The sequence below is a fragment of the Manis pentadactyla genome, chromosome 3 (assembly GCF_030020395.1).
Source record: "Manis pentadactyla isolate mManPen7 chromosome 3, mManPen7.hap1, whole genome shotgun sequence".
Classification (NCBI taxonomy): domain Eukaryota; kingdom Metazoa; phylum Chordata; class Mammalia; order Pholidota; family Manidae; genus Manis; species Manis pentadactyla.
The window spans coordinates 165,044,066-165,070,702 of NC_080021.1; the positions used below are offsets into that span (position 1 = coordinate 165,044,066).

The 26,637-nt window shown below is 33.4% G+C and overlaps 1 pseudogene; it reads left to right on the forward strand.

Moving 5' to 3' along the window:
- The first annotated feature begins 20,858 nt into the window (after positions 1–20,858).
- LOC118932844 (hyaluronan and proteoglycan link protein 1-like) lies at positions 20,859–21,911 on the forward strand (annotated as a pseudogene).
- Positions 21,912–26,637: the final 4,726 nt, after the last annotated feature.

The following is a 26,637-nucleotide window of genomic DNA, read 5'->3' on the forward strand; positions in this document are numbered from 1 at the left end:
TTATCTGCCAATCCCACTTCTGGGTATATATCCAAAGGAAATGAAATCCCTCTCTTGAAGAGATACCTGTACTCCTATGTCATGTAATGTATACATATATATAATGGAATATTATTCAACCATAAACAAGAAGGAAAACCTGTCATTTGTGAAACATAGATAGACATTGAGGGCATTTTTCCAAGTATACTAATTCAGAAAAACAAATATTGTAATACTGTATGATCTCACTTTATATGTAGAATCTAAAAAAAGAAAGAAAAAACAAATAGAAACAGAGAACAGATTGGTGTTTGCCAGTGACGGGAGTGTGATTTGGGGGAAATGTGGGCAGATGGTTGTAAGGTACAAACTTGAGGTTATAATAAATAAGTCTGGCAATGATATGTGCAAATATAATGGACAGCATAGTGATTATAGTTAATAATCCTATATTTATATTTCAAAATCACTAAGTAAATCTAAAAGTTCTCATCACAGGGATAATGTGTAAATAAATGAAGTGATGAATGTTAACTAGCCTTATTGTGGTAATCATTTTTCAATATACAGTTATCAAATAATTATGTTGTATACTTAAACTAATACAAGGTTATATATCAAATATATTTCAATTGAAACCAGGAAAAAAGATGAATATGAAAGAGGACATCACATTATTCCTAACCAAATAGCTTTCACTAAAGCAAATAAATACATTATACTCAAGCTACACACTCCAAGATAACAGAATTTTATTCAAGACAAATATCTCTTTCTGAGTATCATTCATCCTTAATAAAAGAGTAAATTTTAATGTTATTCTATAACTAGACAAATTTCCATCTATAGCCCCATTATATATATATATATATATATATGTATGTATAATATATATATACATAGTATATATACATATATGTAATACATGGCTATAAATGTATATATGTATATATATGTATATATATCTTTTATGGATCATACATATTATATAATTATCATATATATATATGAGACAAATAAGAACATGGAAATCTGAAGTGAAAAATAATGTGACTACATTTAAAAGGCATTGAATGTGTTGGAATAGAGACCTTAATGATGGAACGATATATATTAAAGTGCCATCAAGTAATATCAATAGTTCACTGCTGCTTCAGAAGAAAAGAATGCCACCAGATGTAGAGATTCATAAGTTCCTGAACAAAGTGACTGCTGAGATAAATTCCTAAAAGAAAAAATAATGTAACATAAGTAAAATAGGAAAAATACTTCAAAACAATTATTCTGAGTACAGTAAAATACAGTATGAGATGTAAAATCTTATGTGGAAAAGTAAGCTGAAAATAAAAATTAATGATACTTAAGTTATGACCTATTCTTTACTTGGAAGAAAGAAAAGAAGATAGCAAAACTATTAACCCCATTTTAAAGAAGGCAATATAAGTTCAGTTAAAGATTATGAGTTCAGAAGAATCAAAGTTCTGAAATGCAGGTAAAGTAACTGGGAAATCTACTGAAGTTCCAAAGGCTGAGAAGGAAATCAGTGCATATATTTTTAAGTGCATTAATGTTTTTGGTCATTGGAGCATCTTCTATCAATTAACTTCTTCCCAGCAAAGTAAATGATGCCCTGAGGGCTTGTAATGGTTAATACACCTTTAGAACCTTAGCAATTCTCCTCTTTCTCAGCAAAAGCATTTTGAAAATCACTGCTTTTTGTGTAGAAAGCACTTTACACATATTAGGTCATTAATAAAACAATTCCAAAGGGAAAATTAAGTGGCAATTATTAAAAAAAAAGTTGCACTTCTTGTAAACATGTTCACCTACAACCCAGTGAAATGGACACACAATTTTTGGAAATTATTATTGCTAATTCCTTTGTTAGAATACTTGCAGTCAATTTTGTGTCTATAATGATTACCCTAATGAAGGTAAATAAACGTTGTCATTCAAAAATCAACTTGGAAACATGAGAAACTTGGCTGGGATTTATGTAGCTAGAGTTCTAATAAAGAGCAAGTCCTAAACACACTGGTGTTATATTTTATAGAAAGAATCCCAATGAATAATATTTTTTAAGGTTTAAAATGTGTTTACTGACAATTTTGTTTTCATATTTTCTATAAATTCTTCAATATATGTACTAATCTTTGATAAAAGCAGTAAGATACTACTTACTCTTTGCAGCAGGCATTCTTTGACCCTGTTAGAGGCAATAAGGACAGTGAGATCTGAGGATTTCACTGAACAGTTTTATAGCAATAGACAAAGTAGTTTCATTACCACAGGCTGTTTTCTCTTGTGAGTCTTAGGCAATTCTTTTACTGTCCTTATTGCAGACAATTCGTTATTTTAACTGTTTTCCTCTGAAGTGATGTTGTTTCATTGAGATTCTTGATCTGTCTTGACTCTCAGGGCTCCCTTTAACCTAAAAGTCATTCTGATGGGTCTATGAGAAAGGAATTACTCAAAAAATCAATTTGAAGACTACAAAAATATTTAGTATGGTATTTGGAATAAATATTACTTTGAGTTGAAACACCCTTCCCTAAAGGGCAAGAAGTAATATAGTTCAAGTGATGTGTTACTGGCGGATCTTAAATAAATTCTGCCCTCTCATGGATTAAGAAGCAGATTGCTTATGCTTCTTGAGAGCCAAGTTTCTTGTCCTAGGAGCATAACAGATGAGCTTCTGTCCAGAAGGACCTTTTCATAAATATTTGTACTTTACAGTGTATCTATTTATTTGCTTTAATAAAAAATCACTATTTTTCCAGTTTTTCACAAGTTTGACATCATGATGAGGTGTTCTCTTGCTCATGAATATTGCCCAAGGCAAATAGCATCATTTATGAATTACATCCAAACCCTGAGAAAGGCTGATGGTGGACAGTCTGACAACAGACTCTGGAAGATGAACTACTCTTAACATCCATTGTATCCTTTCACTAATTTACTTATCATGACTGGTATTATTTTCAAAGTGTAATTGTTCTATAACTGAATTTGAACAAAATGTTGTTGATCCCGCAATAGAACCTGAATCCAAACCTATATTCACTTCTTTTTGATAGAAGTGTCTAACAAATAGAGGTTATGAGCAACTGAGTTATAAGCAACATTTTAAATGATCTGGATCTAGGTATTATTTTAAAAATAATTAGATTGACTTATATCACAACCAACATATCTGATATTTCTGATAATCTGTGATTCTGATTCCATTATCAAGCAAATTTATCAATTTTATTTTTTCCTTTTTCTTCTTCTTTGGATAGAAATATGTTACAGAACTATTGACTATATTATCTATACTGTACTTTCATCCGAGTAACTAATTTACACTATGATTGAGATTTTGTGCCTCTTTATCCCCCTCATCTATTTCACCCACACACCCCAAACCCTCTTCCACAGTGACTACCAGTCCCTTCTCAGTGTCTATGATCTATTTCTTTTCTGTTCATTTTGATTTTGCTTTTTTTGAAGATTCCACAAATTAAAAATGTGGTGTAATCAACCTCTTCATGTTTGTTAGCAATGTTTTATTTATCTTTAAAGGCCAATTAAGTAACTACTTTGTGTTACATTCAATTATTCATGCCATTTGTCTTTTTCTGCCTGGCTTATTTCACATAGCATAATGCACTCTAGTTCATCCATGTTGTCACAAATGGCAGGATTTCTTTCTTTCTTAATGACTGAACAATATTCCATTGTGTATATGTACAACTGCTTCTTTACCCATTCATCTTTTGATGGATATTTTGGCTGCTTCCATATCTTGGCTATTGTAAACAATGCTGCAAAAAACATAGGAGTTCTTATATCCTGGATCATATAGTATTTGTTTTTATTTTGGGGGGGAACCATCATACTGCTGTTCATAGTCGCTACACAAATTTATGTTCCCACAAACAGTGTAGGAGGGTTTCCTTTTCTCCACATCCTTGTCAACACTTGTTACTTATTGTTTTTTGGATAGTGGCCATTCTGACATGTGTGAGGTGGTAGTGCTTTGTGGTTTTGCATTGTGTTACACTGATGATTAGCCAAGTGTAGCATCTTTTGATATGCTTTTGGCCATCTGTATGTTATTGGAAAAATGTCTACATGGTTCTTTGCCTATTTTTTAATTAGCTTACATTTGGGGGTTGAGTTATATTAGTTCTTTATATATTTTGGATGTTAACCCCTTGTCATCAAGCACATTTATCTATTTCTATATGACAACATTCTTGAAAGTTTCTTAAAACATGTTAGAAAGTAGAAACTTTGATTGCCTGCAAAGAATGAATAGTTCCCTTTTTTGATTGAGAATTTTTTAAATGGCAATGACTAAAGAATATTACAAACAGCTATGTACCCGCCACTGCAGGGTTTACCTTAAACATTTTGTTAAGTTGCTTCCTGCCAGTTTGAAAATAGAAAATAGAAAATAGAAACATAATTATAACAGATTTATGTGATGTTCTCTTTATACACTCTCTTTAGTTCTCCTTCTCTGCAAAACAAAGGTTTTACAAAAAATTTGATACCTTTCTCTCCAGCCCAAAACTTCAGTGTTTATAAACAGACATAACTTTTATAAGTAATGTATAAAATTGTTTTATGTTTTATTTTTTTCTTAAACTGCATTACTGCTTTTTATTTAACCTGCATCTTTCCTTCACTGACATTTTATCTTGGAGATCTGTCCACATCTATATATAAAGATGTAGTTCATTCTTTAATTCTTTACATCATGTTATTTTCTTTGAAAATTCTTGATATTTAAGTTGTTCCCTGGCTTTTAGAGTGAAAAACAAACACCTTTGTAATTGTCCTTTTATAACACTTGCAAGAGGTTTTGAGATTTAGGTTAAGTGAATTGTCTGTTTCACTACCACAAATTTTAGTTTATTTGCAAATTTTAGTTTTTAAAGACTTTGCCAAATTAAGAATATTTTTATTTAATTAAGTGTACTGTAATTAAAAGTCTTTTCAATTTCTTAAGGATTTTAAGCCATTTAACATTATTTAATTTTTGCTAAAAAGTGTATTTATTTTTCATATTAAAAAAAATACAGTGGAATCAATCTCTTCATGTTTGCTCACAATGTTTTATTTATTTTTAAAGTCCAATTAAGTAACATCCTCTGTGTGCCATTCAATTATTCATTTATAACTGGATACAAAACAAAATCTAATGATAGCAGGTTCCCCATTAAATTTCCTCTACTGAAGGTCTAAAAAAACAGTTAATGTTCTTCTATGCAAAAACAATGACATAAAATCCTACATATTAATATTAAGCTTCATTAATAATTTGAGGCATAATTTTTAATAAATGAAGTAAACAAGCTTTCTTAGCAACAATTTATAAGATCTTTGCCTCAGATTTTTTTTAACTTTTATGCATTTCATAAATTTTGTCTTCCACTGAAGCACTGATATATTAACTTTTTATAACTCAAAACACTTTTCTTGAACAACAAGTATTATCATCAGTATATCTTTCTCTAAAGAAAAATAAAGGCTTATAATAATTTAAGTCGTCAGTTTAAAAAAAAAGGGTTTGAAACTAGCCAATTTGGTAGAAGAAAAAAATTGAGGCAATGTAAATTTAAATTTTGTATTATTTCATATGAAAAGAAAAGAATCATCTGAGGTTCAAAACCAAAATTTAGTAATCCTGTAAGCCACATATGTTTCTTTAAAACCTTTAAACTTTATCTGATAGATACAAATACGTGTCTGCCATTTTATCATACATTATCTTGGCTGCACATTACCAAATCAACTGCCATATGTTGGTATCATTTCTTGGTTGTATCAATGATAAGTTAATAAATCCAAATACCTGAATGATTTTTAAGTTTGAAAAAATTCTAGGTAGGTACACAATTAATTGGAAATTAAACAAAAAGGGAGAGAGATTCCTTTTTAACCAGTTGAGCATACTAAGTTGAAAGCCATTATGTGTTTATGTACACACACAGACCCACACAGACACAGACACACACACACACAGAACAACAGTAAAATCCATTAAATAAAAGTGTGAATCTTTTAATAAGAAGAACAGGAAACTGGCCAAGACTATAGCATTGATTAGCAGGAGATAAAAACTAAAAAAGCCTTTTCCAAGCTTAGACATCTGTGGAAAAATATTTAAGACTCCTTTATAATTACTAATTAATTAAAACTGTATTTGTTATATTTTGCTTAACATTTCTTGTTCAAGAGAACATTGATATAAATTCTGAATTATCTGTAATTATAAATCAGTATTCCTCAAATGAGGGAATGAAAAGCAAATGATGGAGAAGGCAGAGAAGGTGGCCATTTATAAAACATAAATGGAGGGTCACAAATGTATCGAAATTCTGTCCTGGCCCAACAGAGCATCACAAAATAGATTTGGAGGCAATTACATGAAAGCTATTTGCAAAGAATTACATACATATAATATATGATATATAAATATATATACATGCATATGATATTTAAGAATCAGGATATATATATAAATCTGTGATATATATTTATGATATTTATTTATAATACATACATAATTTATGTTATATATACACACAGAAGAATTCTCTTCATTTCCAAATGAAAGAATTAGTGCACGATGATGAACAGAGACATCAGGTAGAGAAGAACAAGGTCTAGGTGAGAGCACATGAGAGAACGAGTGTATGCATATGTGTGTTTATGTGTGTACATATAGGTGAGAGAGGTTGTTGGTGAATGAATGATTAGGGCAAGGCAAGAGAATCAAAAGAATAGCAAATACCAAGTAAAATCATTGCACTTATTATGCTGAGGAATTCCAAGTAGAATAGTGGTGGTGAAAAGGCATAGAATGAAGTAACATGATAGGAAAACCTGTTGTTGGATTAAAACATAGGGACTATATACTAGGTTTGATTAAATGAGATGAGTCAAACAATCTACACCAGGTTGTTTTATTTTTTCATGTTCAGTCTTGTATTACTGTTTTATTTGAAAAGTGTATCTTCTTTTAACATTGGATTTGTAACACTGCCACCTAGAAATATTGTGACACTCTATAATTTGTCCTAGTTTCTTCATTCATAAAATGAGTACAAAAATAGTATTTATTTCAAATAATTCTTGAACAGAATTATGAGTTTATACATGTAAAGCACATGTAATTGTTCATGGAACATTTTAAGCACTCAGTAAGTAAATACAATATGAATATAATTAGAGACATTGGAAGGATAAAAAACAAAACACTAGCGGTGTTCATCTCTTTGTGGTCATAGTTATATTTTATTTGTTTCAACTTCATATATTTTGATATTTTATATCTTCTGTTTTTGTCTAAAATGGCCATTATGCTATTACCATCAAAAACATATTCCTAAATTTATAATTTATAAATTTATTATCATTCTATAATTAAACATTTTCCCCATTGATAGGATTTTTAAAAACTACTTTTAAAAAGGGAGTAGAGTGGCAGAAAGCTGTTGAGTTGTATTAGTAATTAAGTATTCCCTTCTTTTATGACTTTTCTAGAGCTGGGACCCTACCACTGTACTTAAAATATATCTTATATTTTATTCTTGGTACTTTTCCAGAATCCAAACCAGTGATCATGGGAAAATACTGACTTTTTTTTTTCATCATTTCTTCCCCTACCTTCAACTTTTTGGTTCATACTGTTGTTACTGTTTAAATTGCTCTTTTGATTTTGTTTTTCACTAGATTAGAAATTTGAGCAAATTTTGATGGTTTTATTTAGAAGACACAAACAGATGCTGCATCTAATCAGAATGCTGATCTATTTTCTAAATAAAAAAATCCAAAATTGGTGGATGAGAAATGGCAGAATCATGGGAGATCCTCCAATTAGCTCAGTCCCATTGGCAAAGGCCAGAATAGTGATGGGCAAATTGGGTTAACTGCTGACCAGAGAAAATGCTGGAGGAAGAATTTGAGGTTTAATGAGCTTTTCACATAGTAGTCATTCCTCCTTAAATATTTCCCCATGAAAATCCATACACTGTGCTACAAGTTTTTACTTCTTGCTGTTGTTAGGCATTAAAGTGGATTACAAATGAAAAAATTTAAAATCACAGCCTAATTACTTTTAAACTCTTTTCTACATTCAAACTAGAAGAAAACGCAGCCTTTAGACTTGCTTTTACCTCTGTAATCTGATTTAAATCTCAATTCTGCCTTCCAATACATACCATCCGAAACACACACACACACACACACACACACACACACACACACACCCTGTCTGCCCCTGAAATTCCATTTCCACCCCTAGCCAAACGTATTTATTTGGAGTCATTCAAGGAAAATAGCCTTGAATTCCCCGGAATATGAAGTGCTTATATGCAGCATGTGTCAAATTTTGATTATTTTTTTGCTGATGAAGAAGAGTGAGAGACTAAACCTTTTGGTAGAGAGTTGGCTGTACACTGTCACTTTGAAGTTGATAATTCTACTAAATTTAGGTTGTTACCTTTAGTTTTAAATCAAAAGTAACTTCCTTTCAATAAAATTGCTTTCCACTTACACTGTGAATGGTTTGGGCACATGATAAATTGTAGTTTTTGAATGACTATCAATGAAATAGAAAGTCAGCACAAGATCTTATTAAAATGTTATGGAAATTCTTTATAAACAGAACAGAATTAAAAATCAAGAGCAAAAGAATTATCCCTCTTCATATAGGAACAATGAAAACTAGCAATTCTAAAGCTATCTTATTTTAGGAAAGCTCTATGTCTGTATTGCATAGGAGTTCATAAAACTAATTTTTTAAAGGTATATTTTTATAGAATCAAAAGATGTTAAAAATTTTAACATTCAACATACTTTTCACAAGCATACTATATTTTGGTATTTTTCACTCTTTTTTTTAGCACATTCAGTACATTTTAAATTTGCTCTTTCTTTTTCATTGCTGGTCTACAGAAATTCTAACCTAGACAAAACTCTCATACCTTCTCTGCAGAGCTTCAACATAATCAAACCATATATTCATTCTTTGTCAGTAACTCTCACTCATTCAGGATATCTAAGTGCAATGACTTTTTTCACCTGCTTTGTAACTTCTAGGTTCTCTCCATTGTACATATACTGTTACCAGACATATCCAATAATGCAGTGTTGGAGAAAGAAGATGGAAAGTTGACCAATGTGGACATGTAAACATAAGTACAATGTACAGATTACTCCAACTCCTTTCCACAAATATCATTATATCCCTTATTTAAACATATACATGCTCATACCTGAACAAATACACACACATAGACACACACATATGTATACATATACTTGCAGCAAGGTCAGGAGCTAACTGGAAAACATATCACTTAGAATTATTTTGTTTTTGAAAGTATGGTTGTATTAAGTCTGTACAAAAATTGTACTGGAACACAAACTTGAAAACCAGGTAATGGTGAAGGGTTCATTAATGGGACTCCCATTCCATTCAGAAATGCAGGGTCAGAAAGAAACAAATTACCTATTTCAGGGGTTGTCTTGCCCTCCACACAGGCTAACTAATAGATTTTCTTTCTCTCCAGACTATAGATCTACAGATGTTTGGGTGAAAATTCCTTCTGGATTATTACCCAATAAAGGGCAATTGGAGTCAATTATTTTTAAGAATGAGTAAACTGATAAAAGTAAGGAAACTTATGAACATGTTCTGAATATCATAAAAAAGGATCCAATATTCCGAATTTACTGAGGAATTTCTGAGATTAAAATCAAGAAGAAATACAAATTTTATAAATGTGTGTTCAGTGTTCTCAGCAAGAAGATATTTCCTCAATGGTGTCAATAAAGCAAGTATGAACAAACAGACAGCCCACACATTAGATCTTCTGGAATGATATAGATTTAACTGGACTCTGCAAGACTGCTAAAAAAAAGAAGGAATAATTGCATATAAATATCTTCATATGGAAAATGTTTTGACTCCCAACATGAAACTTAAGATTAAGGTGTTGACTTAGACTAATTAACAAATGTTCTCAGAGGTTCAGTCAGAAAATAGTATTTATAGGTATTATTCTGAAATAATGAAAAAATGTGAAGATAGTGCACAGGGGACTCTAAAGCTGAAGTTGCTGCTCAATAGGAAAACTATAAAGGTCAAAGAAGACCAGAAAAATCTTAAAGACATGTGTTTTCTTTTATTTTATTCTATTTTGATATCTTTAATATACAATTACTTGAACAAAATTATGGTTACTAGACTCCCCCTATTATCAAGTCCCCCCCACATACCCCATTGCAGTCACTGTCCATTAGCATAGTAAGAAGCTATAGAGCAATTACTTGTCTTCTCTGTGTGGTACTGCCATTCCTGTGTTCACCACTGCTATATTATGTGTGCTAATCATAATGCTCCATTTTCCCCCTTATCCTTCCCTTTCCACCCATCCTTCCCAGTTCGTTTCCCTTTGGTAACTCTTAATTCATTCTTGGGTTCTGTGAGTCTGCTGCTGTTATGTTCCTTCAGTTTTTCCTTTGTTCTTATACTCCATAGATGAGTGAAGTCATTCAGTACCTGTCTTTCTCCACCTGACTTATTTCACTGAGCATAATAGCCTCAAGCTCCATCCATGTTGTAGCAAATGGTAGGATTTGTTTTCTTCTTATCTGAATAATATTCCATTGTGTATATGTACCACATCTCCTTTATCTATTCATCTACTGATGGACACTTAGGTTGCTTCCATTTCTTGGCTATTGTGAGTAAGTGTTGCGATAAGCATAGGGGTGCATCTGTCTTTTTCAAACTGGGCTGCTGTGTTCTTAGGGTAAATTCCTAGGAGTGGAATTCCTGGGTCAAATGGTATTTCTATTTTGAGTTTTTTGAGGAACCTCCATACTGCTTTCCACAATGGTTGAACTAGTTTACATTCCCACCAGCAGTGTAGGAGGGTTCCCCTTTGTCCACATCCTCGCCAACATTTGTTGTTGTTTGTCTTTTGGATGTTAGCCATCCTAACTCGTGTGACATGATATCTCATGGTGGTTTTAATTTTCATTTCTCTGATGATTAGCGATGAGGAGCATCTTTTCATGTGCCTGTTGGCCATCTGAATTTCTTCTTTGGAGAACTGTCTGTTCAGATCCTCTGCCCATTTTTTAATTGGCTCATTTGCTTTTTGTTTGTTGAGGTGCATGAGCTGTTTATATAATTTGGATGTTAACCCCTTATCGGATATGTCATTTATGAATATATTCTCCCATACTGTAGGATGTCTTTTTGTTCTACTGATGGTGTCCTTTGCTGTACAGAAGCTTCTTACTTTGATATAATCCCACTTGTTCATTTTTGCTTTTGTTTCCCTTGCCCAGGGAGATATGTTCATAAAGAAGTTGTTCATGTTTATGCCCAAGAGATTTTTGGCTATATTTTTTTCTAATAGTTTTCTGGTTTCATGACTTCCAATCAGGTATTTGATGCATTTTTAGTTTAATTTTGTGTATGGGGTTAGACAATAATCCAGTTTCATTTTCTTACATGTAGCTGTCCAGTTTTGCCAACACTAGTTGCTGAAGAGGCTATCATTTCCCCATTGTATATCCATGGTTCCTTTATTGTATATTAATTGACCATATATGGTTGGGTTTATATCTGGGCTCTCTATTCTGTTCCACTGGTCTATGGGTCTGCTCTTGTGCCAGTACCAATTTGGCTTGATACTGTGGCTTTGTAGTAGAGCTTGAAGTTGAATTCCCCCTGCTTTATTCTTCCTTCTCAGAACTGCTTTGGCTATTTGGAGTCTTTTGTGGTTCCATATGAATTTTAGAACTCCTTGTTCTAGTTCATTGAAGAATGCTGTAGGTATTTTGATAGGGATTGCATTGAATCTGTAGATTGCTTTAGGCAGGATGACCATTTTGACAATATTAATTCTTCCTATCCATGAGCATAGGATGTATTTCCATTTATTGGTGTCTTCTTTAATTTCTCTCTGAAGTGTTTTGTAGTTTATAGGGTATAGGTCTTTCATGTCCTTGGTTAGGTTTATTCCTAGGTACTTTATTCTTTTTGATGCAATTGTGAATGGAATTGTTTTCTGATTTCTCTTTCTGCTAGGTCATCGTTAGTAAACAGGAATGCAACAGATTTCTCTGTATTAATTTTCTATCCCGCAACTTTGCTGAATTCAGATATTAGATCTAGTAGTTTTGGAGTGGATTCTTTAGTGTATTTTATGTACAATATCATGTCATCTGCAAACAGGGACAGTTTGTCTTCTTCCTTGCCAATCTGGATGCCTTTTATTTCTTTGTATTGTCTGATTGCCATGGATAGGACATCCAGAACTATGTTGAATCAGAGTTGGGAGAGTGGGCATCTTTCTCTTGTTCCCGATCTTAAAGGAAAAGCTTTCAGCTTCATGTGGTTAAGTATGATGTTGGCTGTGGGTTTGCCATATATAGCCTTTATTATGTTTAGGTAGGTACTTCCCCTGTATACCCACTTTGTTGAGAGTTTTTATTATGAATTGATGTTTAAATTTGTTGAATGCTTTTTCAGCATCTATGGAGATGATCATGTGGTTTTTGTCCTTTTTTTGTTGAAGTAGTGTATGATGTTGATGGATTTTCGAAAGTTGTACCATTCTTGCATCCCTGGGTGAATCCCACTTGATCATGATGGATGATCTTTTTTATGTATGTTTGAATTCGGTTTGCTAATATTTTGTTGAGTATTTTTGCATATATGTTCATCAGGGTTATTGGTCTGTAATTTTCTTTTTTTGTGGGGTCTTTGCCTGGTTTTGGTGTTAAAGTGATGTTGGCTTTGTAGAATGAGTTTGGGAGTATTCCCTCCTCTTCTACTTTTCAGAAAACTTTAAGGATGATGGGTATTAGGTCTTCATTAAATGTTTGATAAAATTCAGCAGTGAAACCATCTGAGACAAGAGTTTTCTTCTTAGGTATTTCTTTGATTACCAATTCAATTTCTTTGCTGGTAATTGGTCTATTCAGATTTTCTGTTTCTTCCTTTTTCAGCCTTGGAAGGTTGTATTTTTTTGGAAAGTTTTCCATTTCTTCTAGGTTATCCAGTTTTTTACCATATAATTTTTCATAGTATTCTCTCATAATTCTTTGTATTTCTGTGGTATCCATAGTGATTTTCCTTTCTCGTTTCTGCTTGTTTATGTGTGTAGACTCTCTTTTTTTTTGATAAGTTTGGCTAGGGGTTATCTATTTTTTTAATTTTCTTGAAGAACCAGCTCCTGCTTTCATTAATTCTTTCTATTGTTTTATTCTTCTCAATTTTATTTATTTATGCTTTAATCTTCATTATGTCCCTCCTTGTACTGACTTTGGCCCTCATTTGTTCTTCTTCCTTTTCTAGTTTCATTAATTGTGAGTTTAGACTGTTCATTTGGGATTGTTCTTCTTTCCTGAGGTAGGTCTGTATTGCAATATATTTCCCTCTTAGTACGGCCTTCACTTCGTCCCACAGATTTTGTGTTGTTGAATTATTTTTCTCATTTGTGTCCATATATTGCTTGATCTCTGTTTTTATTTGGTTGTTGATCCATTGATTATTTAGGTGCATGTTATTAAGCCTCCATGTGTTTGTGTGCTTTTTCATTTTCTTTGTGTAATTTATTTCTAGTTTCATACCTTTGTGATCTGAGAAGCTGGTTGGTACAATTTCAATCTTTTTGAATTTACTGAGGTTCTTTTTGTGGCTTAGTATATGATCTATTCTTGAAAATGTTCCATGTGCACTTGAGAAGAATGTGTATCCTGTTGCTTTTGGATGGAGTGTTCTATAGGTGTTCATTAGGTCCATCTTTTCTAATGTTTTTCAGTGCCTCTGTCTCTTTACTTATTTTCTGTCTGGTTGATCTGTCCTTTGGAGTGAGTGGTGTGTTGAAGTCTCCTAAAATGAAAGCATTGCATTCTATTTCCCCCTTTAATTCTGTTATTGTTTGTTTCACATGGGTAGGTGATCCTGTGCTGGGTGCATAGATGTTTATAATAGTTATATCCTCTTGTTGGACTGACCCTTTTATCACTATATAATGTCCTTTGTCTTTTGTTACTTTCTTTGTTTTGAAGTCTATTTTGTCTGATACAAGTACTGCAACTCCTGCTTTTTCCTCACTATTAGTTGCATGAAATATCTTTTTCCATCCCTTTACTTTCAGTCTGTGTATGTCTTTGGGTTTGAAGTGAGTCTCTTATATGCAGCATATAGATGGGTCTGATTTTTTATCCATTCAGTAATTCTATGTCTTTTGATTGGTGCATTCAGACCATTTACATTCAGGGTGATTATCGATAGGTATGTACTTATTGCCATTGCAGAGTTTTATATTCATGGTTATGAAAGTTTCAAGGGTAATTTCCTAACTATCTAACAGTCTAATTTAACATACTTTGCATGCTATTACAAACACAACCGAAAGGTTCTTTTTTTTTTAACCCTCCTGTTTCTTCCTCCTTCATTCTTTGTATATTGTGAATCATATTCTGCACTCTTTGTCTATCTCTTAGGTAATATCTATTTACCCTTAGGAATATTTACATCTATAGGAGTCCCTCCAAAATGGAGTGTAGAGGTGGTTTGTGGGAGGTAAATTTTCTCAGCTTTTTCTTATCTGAAAATTGTTTAATCCCTACTTCAAATTTAAATGATAACCTTGCCGGATAGAGTATTCTTGGTTCAAGGCCCTTCTGCTTCATTGCATTAAATATATCATGCCACTCCCTTTTGGCCCGTAAGGTTTCTCTTGAGAAGTCTGATGACAGCCTGATGAGTTTTCCTTTGTATGTGATCTTTTTTCTCTCTCGAGCTGCTTTTAAAAGTCTGTCTTTATTCTTGATCTTTGCCATTTTAATTATTATGTCTTGATGTTGTCTTCCTTGGGTCCCTTGTGTTGGGAGATTTGTGCACTTTCATGGCTTGATAGACTATCTCCTTCCCCAGATTGGAGAAGTTTTCAGCAATTACCACCTCAATGACATTTTCTATCCCTCTTTCTCTCTTCTTCTTCTTCTGGTACCCCTATAATGTGAATATTGTTCCATTTGGATTTGTCACACAGTTCTCTCAATATTCTTTCATTCTTAGAGACTCTTTCTTCTCTCTTTGCCTCAGCTTCTTTGTATTCCTCTTCTCTAATTTCTATTCCATTTACCATCTCTTCTACTACATCTAATCTGCTTTTAAATACCTCCATTATTTGTTTCATTTCAGATATGGAATTTCTTAATGACTGAATCTCCTACTTACATTGGTTCCTGAGTTCTTGAATATTTTTCTGTACCTCCATAAGCATGTTTATAATTCTTATTTTGAACTGTCTTTCAGGAATATTGGTGAGTTCAGTTTCATTTGGCCCTTTTTCTTGGGTTTGTGAGATTTTGGTCTGAACCATGTTCTTTTAACGTTTCATATTTCTGTGTAGTGCCCACTAGTGCCCAGAAGCTCTAGTCTTTGGAGCTGCTCAGCTCCTAGAGTGAGGTTAGGCATCGTAGGGGTGACTGGGGAGAGGAAAGGTCTGTTTCCTGATTCCCTTCTGGGCGGTGCCTGTCTCCAGTGTCAGAGCCAGTGGCCCAAGCACACAGGTGTAAGGCTCTGTGCTTTGTGTCTCTAGCTGTTGTAGGTGGGGACTCCCTTTGGCTGGCCTGACGCCAGCACAGTGACTGCAGGTTTGTGAACTGGTGCTGGGAGGCTAGGAGGAAGGCTCAGCAGGCTGCGTGTCACTGTGGGGGCCTCTGAGCTGAGTAGGCAGCCAGGGAGCAGGATCACCTGAAGTTCCTCCAAGTTCCCAACCTGCTGGGCCTAGCACACCCAGACAACCTTGTCCTGCTCTCCCCTCCCCCACACAGCAAGTCTATGCAAACCCCACCCCTTCCATGGCCCTCTCACTGCTAGGAAGCCTCTCAGACCACCTGCCATTCCTCTGACACAGAGCTGCTGGATGTGGATCCCCTCCTCCACAAACGGCCGGAATCTCAGTCTGTCAAGTACTCCGCCTGTCCGAGCTCCCCAACATCCAGAGCACCACACAATGTAGGTTTCTGCTCCCAAAGCAGATCTGCTGGGCTGGGTGTTCAGCAGTCCCAGGCTTCCACCCACTCCTCCGCTCCATTTCTCTTCCTCCCTCCAGTGAACTGGGGTGAGGAAAGGGCCTGTGTCCTGCCAGATTAAGGGTTTCGTACATTACCCTGTTTCGTGTGGTCTACTCTGTTCAAGAGGTCTGTATGCAGTCTGGGTCAGCCTTCTTTGTTGTTGCTGTTTTCGGGTTAGTTGTATTAATGAGCTATATTTTCAAACTATTTGTGGTTTTGGGAGTTCTCCCTCTCACCTCACTCTGCCATCTTGAATCAAGACATACGTTTTTAAAAAAATGTCTCATATATGATTTTCGAACAAAATTGTTTTACATTCCTATCAGTTTTTAAGGCTTCCATAACAACACAGACTGAGTGACTTAAACTAATGATACTTATTTTCACACAGTTCTGGGGCTAGAAGTCTGAGATCAAAGTATCTTCAGGACTGGTTTCTCCTGAGACCTTTCTCCTCAGATGTCTGTCATCTTGCTATGCCCTCACATGGCCTTTTCTTTGTGTTTTTGTCCCAGGTGTCTTTAGTGGTCTATTCTAATTTCTTCTCATAAGGATACCAGTAACATTTAAATAGAGTCCAAGGATTTGTTTTTTTTTTTTTACCACAATGATATTGAACTAGAAAACAATACCAGGAGGAAAACTGGAAAATGCACAAATATGTGGAAATTTAACAGTATACCCCTGACCAACAAATGGGTCAAACAAACAAACAAACAAACAAATAAATAAATAATAAACAAAATCTCAAGACAGACAAAAATGGAAACATAACAACCCAAAATAAGGGATGCTACATAAGCCATTCTAGGAAGGTGGTATAAAGTGATAAAAGCTCACATTTAAAAAAAAGGATCTAAAATAAACAACTTTACATCTCAAGGCACTAGATAAAGAAAAATAAATTAAGCTCAAAATTAGCAAAAGGAAATAAATGTAAAGATCACAACAGGATAAATGAAGTAGAAATCAGAGAAATGAATAACTCTTTAGTCAGACTAAGAAAAAAATGAAAGGAATGAAATAAAATCAGAAACGAAAGAGTAGACAGATATTACAACTGTTAACACAGGAATTTGAAAGCTCCTGAAAGACTACGAATAATTGTATGTCAAAAAATTGAATAACTTAAGAGAAATTAATTCCTTCAAACATATAACCTACAAGACTGAAGCATGAAAAAATAGAAAACCTGAACCTTCCAATATTAAAGATGACTGAATCAGTAATCAAAAACCTCCCAAAAAAGAAACTCCCAGAACTAGATGATTCACTAGTAAATTCTATGAAATATTTATAGAAGAATTAATGCCTTTATTTTTCAAACTCTTCCAAAAAATTGGAGGGGAGAGAGTACTACCAAACTCATTTAATTAGGACAGCATTGCACTGGTACCAAAATCAGATAAGGACATGAAAAAAGGAAAGAAAACTACAGGTCAATATCTCTGATGAAAACATATACAAATTATAAACAAAATACTAGCATATCAAGTTTAACAGCAGATTAAAAGTGTTAAACACCATGATTAAGTAGGATTTATCACGGGGATACAAGGGTGGTTCAACCTATGCAAATCAATAAATGTGATACACCAATAACAGAATGAAAAATAAAATCATATGATCATTTCAATAGATATTAGAAAAGCATTTGACAAAGTTCAACATCATTTCATTTTCAAACTCTCAACAAATTGAGTATTGAAGGAAAGTACTCCAATATAATGAAGACCATATATCTCAAGCCTGCAGCTAACAGGTTGAAAAGCTGTTTCCTCTAATATCAGGAACAGGACAAGTGTACCCTCTCTCATTACTCTGATTCAACATGGTACTAGAAATCTTAGTTAGAATAATTAGGCGAGAAAAAAAAATAAAGGACAAGAAGTAAGGAATAAGTAAAATAATTCTGTTTGCAGAGATGATCTTATATACAGAAAATCCTAAAGACTACTGAAAAACTATTAGAACCAATAAATGATTGTTAATGTTACTACTTTCAGAGTCTTCACATTTTAGACTGAAGTTATCTTTGTAGAAAAAATAAAACAAACCCTTATATGTAGGTACAAAAGACTAAATAAATAAAAGAATATTCTGGTTGGGGAAGTGTTTGGTGGGCACTCAGGAGTGGTAAGAAAGGGAGACTAGAAGCCTCCAAAATCCTACATGACCCATGTCTGTCCTCATTCCTTCCCATACCCCATTAAGATAGTTACTGAAGATAATGTTGAACTCCAATAAGAGCTCCCAGAAGTACAATTTGAGCATCACTTTTTGAGATCAATACAATTATAGTACAGAGGAGGAAATAAATAGTAGAAACGTTAGAAGGCTTGCCAAAAATGAATGCTTGTTAATTAATAAAAGAAGTGGGAAAAGACCTGTATCAATTGTTTATTTTCCAAAGTGTAAAGCAAAAAAAATTATAATGCCACATGTAAAAGAGGAGCACCACTTAAAGCAACAGGCAAATGTCATGGTAATCTGTGACTCCTACAAAAACGGATTCAATTACTTGATGTTATCATATAATATTAATTATTTAGGAACTGTAATACAAATATATTCACAAATAGCCTTTACAAAAAATGGTGAGAACATGACATGAAAGTGTAATACAACCCATATCACTTGCTCTTGAGAACCCAGAAGACAGAATTTTTTTCATCTATTTAAAGTAACCTTACAACATGGAAGTAGAAACTGACTTTACATCCAGTGAAATAAACTAAAGCATATACAATTTTATCCCATTTAAATTAAATCGATATACTTAGCCAAGTTAAATGAAAATGTGAATAAGTGACCATCAGTGCCTGAACACACCAAATACTATTTGGACATCTTCCCAGTAATCTATCTATTTTCATTTCTCAGATCAGATTTAATAAACTGGCATAGCACTTTGCAAAACAATAATCTCAGCATCACATCCTAGCAGCATGGCTGAAGTTGTTGTTCACATTTCACCATTTCTTTTGCTATCTATATATTAGTCACGCCATGGCTTTGAAACCACTTCCTTTGGGAACTCTTTTCTGACCATATAAGATTGTTTTAAAATGATTCATGAAAGAGTTTGAGGAATGGATGTGTCTCACCTTCTCAAGATATTTTTAAAATAATAGTAAAATTAACAAGAAGGTATACTCACACAAGGACAAAGAGAACTAACTAAAGTGAGCCTATGTGATATTTTATAATGATTGAAACAAAAGATAGTTGTTCATTCAATAAATACTTATTCTATATATCAATTTTCTAAGTGATGGGGATATTGTAAAAGAATTAACAAAATTTCTGTACAGATTTATATATACACATATATGTGTGTGTGTGTATATATATACTTATATGTATATATATATACATAGTGTAAACATGCCACATTTTTTTATTCTGTTGCATGTTATAGTTTTCTGTTTGGGGCTACTAGGAATAAAGTACAAGTGTTCTGTGAACATCTATTTTCATTTATCTTTCTTTTAAATTTCCTTTGAATTTCTAAGAGTGCATGTGTATCATCATAGATAGACATATAATTGACTTTTTAAATAGCTATCAAATGGTTTTCAACAATATTGTACCATTTTACACTCCCATCAGCAATGTATGAGAGTTCCAGTTGTTCTAAATCCTTAAAAAATATATCATTATTAGCCTTTTTAATTTTTCCCATTCCACTGATTTGAAAATGGGAGAAAGTATTTTTAAAAGCTGTTCTACAATTCATATGTTCACTTTACCAGATAGATGTCCCCATGAGACAGGAAAGAAGACTGATGACTTATCCGATATCCTGTCTAAGTGGGCCTCTGGGTAAACAGACTAACGATACTTGCTAGGAGAAAGAGACCCTATATCTTGAGTGTCCTTAGCATGATGTTCATGGTAACAGGAATAATACTAAAACACACAGACATTCAGAATTTGAGTCATGGTTCCCAAGAGAATATGTGAGTTATGCAATCCTCTAGAATATAACATGGAAATTATTCATAACTTAGAAAATCTCTGCTGCTTGAGGTATTACACAAAACCTCGATTGGAGATAAAATCTCTTATTCCTGGCATAAGGGGATATTTTCTTTCGTGCATGTTTTTATTTTGGTATCTGTATCATCCATGCTGCATATTTTCTTCATCTGTTTGGTAGAGTCTGGCTGTCTTTTTATCTTCAGGAGAAAGGGACCATACCATATCACTGGTGACTAGACTGCCTTTGGCTGTGGCTGGATCACAGACCTTTGCTTGCTTTCACTTTTTGTTGACTAAAAAGGCAGACATACATTTTATTTATGGGAATTACTTATTATCAAAATGTAGATCTCTTCCTTGGTGACTCTCCATTTTCTCTAGTAAAATGTCTGAATTTCTCTCTGGGAGGTTTGTGGGCTATTCAAATGTTGCAAAGAGTGGAAGACTGAGACTCTATGTTTGACTTTTTGATATTCAGACTTTGAAATAATTTTTCAGTTTTGAGAACTTCAAATAAATCTTGCTTTTCCACATGTCTCATGTTTTAAGACTTGACCTTATTAATTAGATTATCCATAGAAAACCTTTGTGCTTTGTACGAGAGTGGAAACTTCTGCAGGAGTAGTATTAGAGACTGTGACAATAATCCAGAAGATTAAATTTTTAAGACAAGATTAGTAGAATGTCACACTTGATCTGCAGGCTCCAACTACAGCAAGACTTGAGAGCATCTGAACTTCTGGATTTCAGGACAGGTGAAGAAGATTCTTTGAGATATAAAGATGAAGAGTCTACTTCTGGTGCTGATTTCAATCTACTGGGCTGATCATCATTCAAATAACTTAACTCTAGATCATGACAGATTTATGTGTAGCCAAGCAGAAAGTTGCCCCATCTACTTGCAGAAGCAGAACAAGCCAAGGTGTTCTCACACAGAGGTGGCAATGTTCCACTGTCAGGTTTTTTGAGACCCTATAGCATTTGGCTCAGGAACCCACAAAACCCAAATTAAGTGAACCAAGCTAACTTTAGATTACCTCAAGGAAGTGGATGTTTTCATTTCCAAGGGATACCACAAGAAAGCCTACGGAGGCTACCAGGATAGAGTGTTTCTGCAGGGAGGCAGTGATAACGATGCTTCTCTTGTGCTCATAAATCTCATCCTGGAGGATTTATTGAGGATACAAGTGTGAGGTGATTGAAGGATTAGAAGATGGCACTGCTGTGGTAGCATTACATTTACAAAGTGTGGTATTCCCTTACTTTTCACAACTGGGGCAGTACAAGCTCAGTTCTCATGAGGCATAAAAGGCTTTTCTGCACCAGGATGCTGTGATTGCCTCCTTCAACCAGCTGTAAGATACCTGGCGGGGCAGACTGGACTGGTGCAATGCAAGCTGACTCTGGGGAAGGTCTGTGCAGTACCCCATCACAAAGCCCAGAGAGCCCTGCGGAGGTCCAAATATGGTGCCCAGTGTCAAGAACTACAGTTTTGGAGATAAAGATAAAAGCAGATATAATGTTTTTTTACATCCAACTACAATGGCTGTTTTTACCACCTGAGCCACCCCACCAAGCTAACTAATGATGAAGTAGTGCAGGTTTGTCTCAGTGATGGTGCTCAGATTGAGAAAGTGGGTCAAATATTTGTTGCCTGGAACCTTGTGGGGTATAACCACAGTGACACGGGCTGGGTGGCCGATGGCAGTGTCCACTATGCTATCGCTAGGCCAAAAGAACACTGCAGTCCCACTGAGGCTGCAGTGTGCTTCGTGGCTTTCCCAGATAAAAAGCATAAACTGTATGGTGTTTACTGTTTCAGAGCATACAACTGAGTGTGCCCCAAAAGCACGTCAGTTTTAAAATTATCAAGAACATGTGAAAGTTTTTTTTTCAATATGAACTCATGCAAGTTACCAAGACTGTGATAACCCTTTTTTACTTACTGTAAAGAGTCATTTTCATAAAGACCAATTCATTAATTTGTTTTTGTAAAGCTATCATTCAACATATATTATAAATTAATATAATGTTAAGAGAAGCACTACATAAGAAGGCTTTAAAGCCAAACTGTTTAGGCTACATCATCCCAAAGAAGTATCCTTTCTCGATCAGGGCATCAATACAGCTTGAGGATTGCTGGGCTTAGCAGCTTCCACAAGCACTAAATTTGAACATTTGTACAATTTTCAAGTGCAGCACATTAAACAAACTGGAGCAACAGATTTGAAATGCAGTCTTCTTTACATAAACTGAGATTCTGAGAAGTTACATAAAATCAAGTTTCACAAGGGAAGAAACTGTACTTTTCTAAAAGTTAATATTTCAAGTCTCCAATAGACAGAATAATTAACTCTTTAAAATCCTGCCTTTTTAATAAAAAATAAAATAATAATTCTTATAGATACCAATGCATGGTAACAAGCACAATTAAAACTCCTTAATAATCCCATTTACATGCAGTATGAAACTTAAATAAGCAGATAATATTTAACAAAAGAGAAACTCCTACCTTCTTCTAATTAAAATTACACATACCTGAAAAGAATTCTTTTATCTTTTGAGTAGCTTTACTGAGTTATATTCAAATTCTAAGGGCCATTTGCTAAGCAGCATCTACTTAGGGAAGTTACATAGACAAAATGCTGAACAGAAAAATTGTAAACTTTAGCGGCTTATTTTATGTTAGCCTATGAAATGTTATTGTCCTACAAAAACAACCTTAAACTAGTATTTCTTTCTTATTTACACTACATAAAAAATTAAATCCCAAAAGGAATGAATAACTACACACTTGCCTAACCAAGAAATAATGACTCCACTTTCAAAATTCTTATTTTTCCTATTACATGAGAAAGCCCAACTGGTGCCTGTGTTTGGGGAAAAAAGTCAACAAAGTAGTTGTAAATGTTCCTCCATATAGACAATGTGGTCAATGATGTCATTATCCTTGCTGGTCATCATTAGGCTTAAATGAAAAGCTGAAGCTGTCAGCTTTTACACTAAAATTTGAAGGGTTTTAAATGAAGGGAAAGGCCAGTTTCAGAAAACAGCTTTCCACATTAGCAGCTCTTTTCTTAAAGCTCTGTTTTCCTACATTTTTATGACTGTTGAGACCCCTAGGGACCAATATTTGTATTTAAATCACATTTCATGGTTCCCCTTTGTTTCACAATGAGTTCCAATAAATGAGATTTAATATAATAATCCAAGTATGACACACCTCGCATGCTTTCATGAATGTTTTTACGTAGATTTTCCTCCCATGAACATGAGTAAATAAATCTGTTTCCTGAATTAATTGTTGTTATATTTAAAGATCTTTAATAATTCTAATAAATTCACTCTATAAATGTAAAAAAAAAAATCATTAGAATGTCCAAATAAGTAAAACTAGTAATGTGTAATGGTCTGAAAATGAATTCAAACCTGGAGTATTTTAAATAGGAGTAAAGGATAATGGTCTAGAAGCATCTAGGACCATTACACCCTGTAGAAGATGTAATACCTTTACTGCAGGTCTTTTAATGAGAAGGAGAAATACTTCTTTTTAAGTTCAATGTGTATGTTGTACAGCAGGTACCTGTTTCAGTAAGGAATGAGTTTAATTTTATAAAAATCGTCTTTATAAATGAAATTACACATATTTCCTCAGTTTCAAAATGTTTTTTATCATGTCTTGCAACTGCATGGTTTTTCTTAGCGAGAAAATATATTTAGAAAAAAAATAGTGAGGGTGGATACAAAAATGTTATTTAAATATATAGTAATTAAATTTTCCTATCTAAGTTTTATCTATCCCCAAAATTAATAATTTGGTTATCACTGTTAAGTAAAAATATAGCTCTATAATTCATTAGTATATGACATTTCTATTTCAAGTCAAAAAACACCTGAAAGGCATATTTACAGATTATTTTATTGATAGCTATCCTTTGTCAGTAAAGATTAGGGTCAAATTACTGAAAAGTTTTGTGAAGCTGGCAGGAAAAATAAAGTTTGATTCTAAGAGAAGGCATTTAACCTTGTGCTCTTTCTCACTTCAATGTATGAGTATCCAGAAGGCAATTTAAAACAAAATTGAAAATTAAGTTGAATTTATTAATTACTAAGCAATAGATAATAAAAATTAAAGCTATTATATTAAAATTGAAATCTTAATTATCAATCTTTTAATTTTGAAGGTTCATTCCTACTTGTGTGTATGTAGCTTTTCAGCCAAGATGATATTGTGGTATTTTAGCTGAAGATTCCCTAAAAGTATTTGCATATGTTTGTCCTCATAAGTTTCATACCATATATGATAACATCTGACAGCACCAGAAATTATTTTCACATTTTTGAAAAATTTCAAAGAAGTCAAATTTTGCTAATTCTTTCGATTTCACAAATCAATAAAACCAAATAAGATGAGGAATATGGTTTTAGACATAACCTTTAGGCACATAAAAATTAAAAATTTTTCCTAAACTTCCAGTTAATTATACAAATATAAGAAAAGCAAATGTTTCCATCAACCAACAGCTACTGAGTTTTTCTAAATTTTCATCTACATCTCTATTTATACTGTTTCTCCTTTCTTTTAGGTATCTTGTTATCCGATGTTGAATAAAAAACATCACAGTAATTTTTCCTATTTTATGAAATAATGAGTTAAAATTACCTGTATTAAAAACTGTCGTTAAATGTGTAGTTCAACTACGTAGTTAAATAAGTATATAACATTATAACATTATGATTTGCTTACTTCCATTAAAATCTGGTAATCTGCTAAATCATTTAATTTTGCCCTTCACCCAATATTTTGGCCCTAAGGTCTATTTTATTTCTGCTTCTCTCATACAAATACAGTGCTGTGGGAAAACTAATACATTTCCTTGGGAAATTACAATCATTAAGCTTGACCTGGACATCTCACCTTTTTTCTGATGAGTTAAGTTTCTAATATAAAATTAAAGATACAAATAAACCAAATTTCAATTGTTTATTAGTGTTCTTCCCTTAAATAATACATATCTTTGCTAAAGGATTTTTTCCTCTTGAAGAATGAGGAAAGAAATAAATTATTTTTTAATTTTGAAATGCTTCTCAGTTTCAGGTGAGATTATAAAAGATGATAATGACCAACATGTACTGGGAGGTTTGTCACATGCTGAGCTTTTTTTCTTAACTCATCATTTTAAACCTTGCAGAACTATACAGCATGGGTAATATTATCACTTGGAGAAGTATAACTTCACAGAAAAGTAAAGTAACTCTCTTTAGGTCACATTGCTAATAAATGGTATAGACATACTCCACAAGTCATCACTTTAATCATTGTACTTTTTCAGATTGTTTTCTGTAGAGGTTTGGAGAGGGCTTATGCAATGACAACGTTCTCACATTTGAATGGGGAAAATGTAAGAAGATTAGATGAGTAAGGTAAGATTAGGTTGTCGCAAATTTATGTAATACCCTCCACCTAACATTTCTAAGTAGTAAAACTGATGATTTCTTTCTCATCTCTACATTTTAATTGCTCCCAAATTCAAATGAAGAAAAGATATATTTTTTCATCAGTCTCTTTCAAACCTATGAAAATATACATTTTAACAATGATTTTAACATAAGACCACTTTTCAATATTGTGAGTATTGTATGAATTAATGTGTGCTACTCTTGTTAAATTGTACATTTTATGTGAGAAAAGAGCAATTCTGTCTTGCTTATGATTGTACCTCTAGAATTGTGTCTTACCCTCCACTCTACTGGTATTTTGTATAGGGTAACTCTTTATTGTGGGGCACTGTCCTGTGCATTGTAGGAGACGTAGAAGCAACCCTGTCCTCAATCCACTAGATGAGAGCAGCAATTCTCAATTATGAAATCAAAAATTTCTCCAGACATTGCCAAATGTCCCCAAGGGACAAAACTGTCCCCACTGAGAACTACTGTATATAGTACAGTAATTAGCACATATTAACTACTTAAACAATTTTATTAATTTTTGAACTTTCAATATTTATGCATACATAAATTATCTACTTGAATTAGAGAAGACATAAAGTGACCTAGTGATAAAAGACATAGAGATCATTCAGGATTTTTTCTATTGTACAAGCACTGAATAATTCTTTACTGCCATCAGAAAGCTTCAGTTGAGTTACCTGCTAACAACTCAGTTAAATTAGCAGATGTCTCTGCCATTACCTGTCAGATGATAGCGTTTAGAACAAACACAGTGAAACTTTTATATGAATGCTTTGGAAGTTTTAGACAAGAGAAAGTATAAAGAAAACTATAAATTTTTGCAAGACAAACCAAGCTTATTAAAGCACCTGGGTTGATCACATGCATTGATCTCCACTACTTTACTAAAATCTAATTTAATTTATTCACAGGTCATATTTCTTTTTAATTTATTAGCCTTGTCAGCAACCAGATGTACTATTTGATGCTGTTGCTGAAAGATAATATGAAAAAGAATATGAAGGGAGAATCATATTTCTCCTTGACTTAAAGCAAGAACACAAGACCAAAAATAACAGGTTTGAGTTACAGCAATTTCTCATACTTTTA